The sequence below is a fragment of the Suncus etruscus genome, chromosome 1, assembly GCF_024139225.1.
Source record: "Suncus etruscus isolate mSunEtr1 chromosome 1, mSunEtr1.pri.cur, whole genome shotgun sequence".
Classification (NCBI taxonomy): domain Eukaryota; kingdom Metazoa; phylum Chordata; class Mammalia; order Eulipotyphla; family Soricidae; genus Suncus; species Suncus etruscus.
In genome coordinates, this window is record NC_064848.1 from 83,210,373 (window position 1) to 83,215,453 (window position 5,081).

The window sequence follows — 5,081 nt, forward strand, 5'->3', positions numbered from 1 at the left end:
ATCTGTTCCTAAACTTTGGTCTGTTGATTTATTACAAACTATGTTCTATGAAATCATTTTATTTTGTCTACAATCAAAAGGTTATTATCATGGTAGATCCCTGTGTCATGGTCTTCAGGGAAGACAAGACTAGTGTTCTGTTATTAATTAATAACCCAATAATTATCCATGTTAACAATAGAAACATACCTCAAATGTATTTATGAAGAATAAAAGAGATTTGGGAGCACAAGGTGTCCTGATTATGGGTACTAACATAAAGTATTATAGCTCAATGCATGATCTGAGATGACTCACTGTTTTATAAAATCCTAAACTGAGTCGCTTTATTATTATGTCAGGAAAGTTGAAATGAGAGACCCAACTGGCTTGCTTCCTTTTTACTAGCTTGAAGCAAAAACTAGAAATTCTAAACTAGAAAAATGGTTTGATGGTGCTTGAACAGGTCTTTCAAATAGATCTTAAATCAAAACCAGCACAAAATCTCTGCTGCAGCACTTATTCTAATTACAGAGAGGGCCAGTAATTTATTTTGAGGATGAATTTATTATAGAATTAAAAAAGATAAGTATTACTAATCTCTACATTACAGATATTTAAGGCATTTTAGTGATCAAATGTCAGTTTATTGCTATGACAGTTGGAACAAAGCTTGCAACCAAGATTAGATTATAGAATGGCAAAATTAAATGTTGAGTTAAAACTAAGGACACACTAAAGTCTGAAATGAAGGTCTCAGAACATCAAATGCCCCTGGGTCTGGGAGATAGTACAGTGGGTAAGGTGCTTGCTGTGCACTTGACTGACCCAAGTTTGGTCCCCTGTACTCCCTTAGGCTTCTCAAGCACCAATCACAAGTGATGCCTGAGTACAGAACCAAAACTCTGCACATCATCAGATGTATCAACCCTCCCTTTCCTGAAAACAAAAACAAAAACAAAACCCTAGTGGCCTAGTGGTCCTAACAGGGAAAGCAGAGGCATATCACAATCAGGAATGCAAACTGGAGGCATGAGAACCAGGTGTCAAAACCCAGGTCCAGCCATCTTTAACTACAAGAACAAACAAGAGTAACACAAGTACAGATCAGAGAAACAGATGTGTGGAACAGGCCATATGAATGAAATTCAAGAACTGAGCTCTTGATACTTCTCATATTCTGGTTCTAATACTTTTTAAGGTCAACTGCAAATCTGCCACTGAATTGCTTTTGATAGTTCTGTATTCTTAAATTAAACTCCCTCTCTCCTTTTCTTTGTTTAAGTCAACTCAAGTTGTTTCCTGTTATTTGTAACCAAAGAATTTTAACCAGCATAGCATATGTGCATTATGAAGATCTTAAAGCACATTGCCAAGTTGTGCTTCAGAAAACTCTTAGGGTTCATTTACCCAACAACAAGGTCTTGTTTTTTTTTCTATTTTGTTAGCTCTGGGTATTTTTATTCTTTCAAATCATTACAAATTCTCTTTATATTCTAATTGGTGACATACTCAGAAATAGCTTTGCAGACTATGTTTTTGCCACAGAATTAAAGAAGGAATGAATATTAGGAAGATCTTCAAGACATAGGGAACAGGGGACTTCTATTGATATGGATTTATATTATCATCTATTGGGGAAATATAAAGCCATTTGTAACTAAATATAGGCTAGTAAGTTCAATATTAAGCAAGGAAAATCATTAAATGAATGGACAGAGGGTGGATGAGTGTCTACAGTTTCATAATCTAGTAGGGATGAAATCAGAGAATACCCCTTGAATCTAAAGGGAGTAACCAACCCATTGAATTTTTTCTTTTCATGCTCCCAATGATATCCTCCTATGGTCTGAAGTTGAAGGACAAGATCACACAACTGGAATAAAGTTCAATACTTTAATTCATCTGCCAAAAAGACCCCCACACTGGCCAACTAGGGCCATCTCCTAAGGGAGATGAACCCCACCCAAGATCATGAGGACAATTACAGATATAGGATTATATAGGTAAATTTATATATAACTATATATAATTTGTATATAAATGTATATGATTTTATATAAATATCTGATATTTATATATCTATAAATTATATATATATATATATATATAATATATATATATATATATATATAATGAGAGAGGGAGGGAAGTTCCAGCTTTCTGATGCTCTGTAAAATGGTTGGCTATTGTCTAAGGGGTACCTTCCTACTAGTCTTTTGTCCTTCCCTGATAGGCTACCTGGTATGGCCAGATAGCTTGGGATGATGTCTATAGAAATAGGCTTGTGAAGACCTTCACCATATGGTTCTATAAAATGGCATCTTTCTTTGCTCAGAACCTAAGAAGTCAGCCATGTGTCCTTTACAAAATGACATTCCTCCTTGTTCAGAACTCAGGTCCCAACAGTCCATAAAGATTCCATCAAATGAATACCAAATCCACCATATTAATTAAATAATTACACAAAAACAAGACATGTAAGCATTAGAAAGGAGAGAACACTTGTCCTTTGTTTGGGGGCAACTCCTGGTAGTGGTTAGAGCTTATGATAAGCTCTGTTTTCAGGGATCGCTCCTGGTGTGCTCATGGGACTATATATAGTGTCGGGATTAAAGTTGGATTGGTTCCGTGCAAGGCAAGTGCACTACTGTTGTGCTATTGCTCCATATATGCCTGCCATTTTTACAGACAAAAACTAACTATATTTATTGATAGCCTACAATGAAAATTATAAGTACTAATAAGAGAGTTCAGAAAGATAGAGTTCAAAATGTATAATGAATATACTCTATGTAAACATTTCACTTATACCACACATATAACAAAAAATATTTTTCTTGGGGCTGGAGCTGTGGCACTAAGAGGTAAGGCGTCTGCATTGCTCAAGCTAGCCTAGGATGGAGTACAGTTTGATCTCCCGACATCCCATATGGTTCGCCTAAGCCAGGAGTTATTTCTGAGTTCATAGCCAGGAGTAACCCCTAGGCATCAATAGATGTGGCTGAAAAACCAAAAAATTTTTTTTCTTAATAACAAAAAATATAAGGCATCTGGAAAGTGGCATTAATATATATATATATATAAAAGATTTATACATAAAACCAAATTCCTAAATTCTATTTATACAAAGAAAGACTACTTACATAGGGTGACATATTTTTGAAATGAGATTATTCAATTTGTAAATATGTTATCTCCTGAATTAAAATTCAGAGAAGCTACTTTTAGAACTTGACAAAAATATTCATATTGAAGAAAGTCCCATGAGTTATAAAATAATGGATTAGAGAGGAAGATTTTCCCACATATATTAAATATTACCATAAACCTATAGTAACTAGAAAAGTGTGGTATTGCAAAAGAGTATACAGGAAAAATATTAAATATAAAGAGGCAGACTGATATATAAGTATTGGGTATGTTAGAGGTACATTTCAAATGGTGAGAACAGATTGGCTAATAATATTTAGAAAAATAAAGTTAGAAATATTATGTATATATATGCAAATAAGCAGCATTAGTGCTTGGCCTAGTTTAAGCAGAAAAAGGATTTATTGCAATAGTAGTAAATGAACTTACAAAATCACTAAGAACACTGACCAAAAAATAAGATGTTCAGCCATATTTCCAGAGGTAACTTCCAAAACCACATGCAGTTCTGAGCTAAGAAAGCTAGTGCCAAATTGTTAAACTGATTTCGCAGATGCCAGATATATATTATATATGATAGTATAAATAATATAAGTATATTATTGTCTCTTCTAGTTTCTATATCTGAGAAATAAAGACAAACACTTCACCTTCTCCCCATTCAATTGACTTGCAAAGTACAATTTACTTACAAAGTAAGTCGAATCTTAATAAATCACAAAGAGCTCACTTGCAAAGTACAAAAGAAAAAAACTATCTTGCAAAATTTCACCCAAATCATATAAACCCTAGTTGCACAGATTGTGTGAAAACTGCAGGTGTTTAGCTTTCCAAAACAAGGAGAAAAAAGATGAGAGCAGATCAATTCAAACAAACCAAAACAACCTCCCCAGAAAATTTACCTAGATGACAAATAAGAAAAACAAAAAAAAATATGTATTTATATCATGACACTAGCCCTAATGTAGAAGTTTGAGAAAATTAATATTGCACTACACAAATTAGGAAAGAATGAAATTTTCTTAGATTATGAAGCTAGAAAACAGTGGAAATAGACCATTCAGGCACTCTAATATTAGACCATATTCTTATTTATGTGTATATTTGGGGGGAGGATTTATACCTGGAGGCGCTCAGGGATTACTCTTACTCTTCACTCAGAAGTCTATCCTGTCAGGTTTGGGGGACATATGGGATGCTGGAATCGAACCTGAGTCCATCTGAGGTGGGCCACGTGCAAGGCAAAAGCTCTACTTGCTGTGCTATGATTCTGGCCCCTGTATGTATTTTTATTACTTTATCAAAATTTCAGGGATATAATCTATGTCAAACATAGCAAAGTTCTTTGGTCATTCTACTCTTCAAAAGTGATTTTACCTTTTTGTTTCCCTACCTCATTCTTTCTACCTGTCTATAACTACTATAATTTTCACCAAGTCTAGGGAGTTAAGTTTGGTGTATTTTCCAGTTTGTTTAATCATAGTCCACATATATGGTGAAATCCCCTCAACAACTGCCTTTCAGTTTCTGACTATATTAAATGGTTAACGTATCACCTGAAACCCATTTGTTTGTTCCAAATGGCACAATTTTAACTTTTTAAATGAAAGAGTATTCTGAGTAAAATATAACACAAATTCCTTATCCAGTCAGTGCTGATGGACATTTATATTTAATGATTTTCACTATTGTGAATAATGCTTTATGAATGTGGAGCACAAACTATTGTTTTAAAACGATGTCTGGAGTTGTATTGCCTAGATAATATTACTCTATTGTTGTATTATTGCCGTATTGGCTTAGATAATAAGTATTGCTAAATAATATAGAGTTGTATTGCTAGATAAAACAATTCATTTTTTATTTTTAGGGAGTATGTAATAGGTTTTCCCATAAATGTTGTATCAAAACATATTGCAGCATATTGCTAGCTAGAAAGTGTTTCCTGG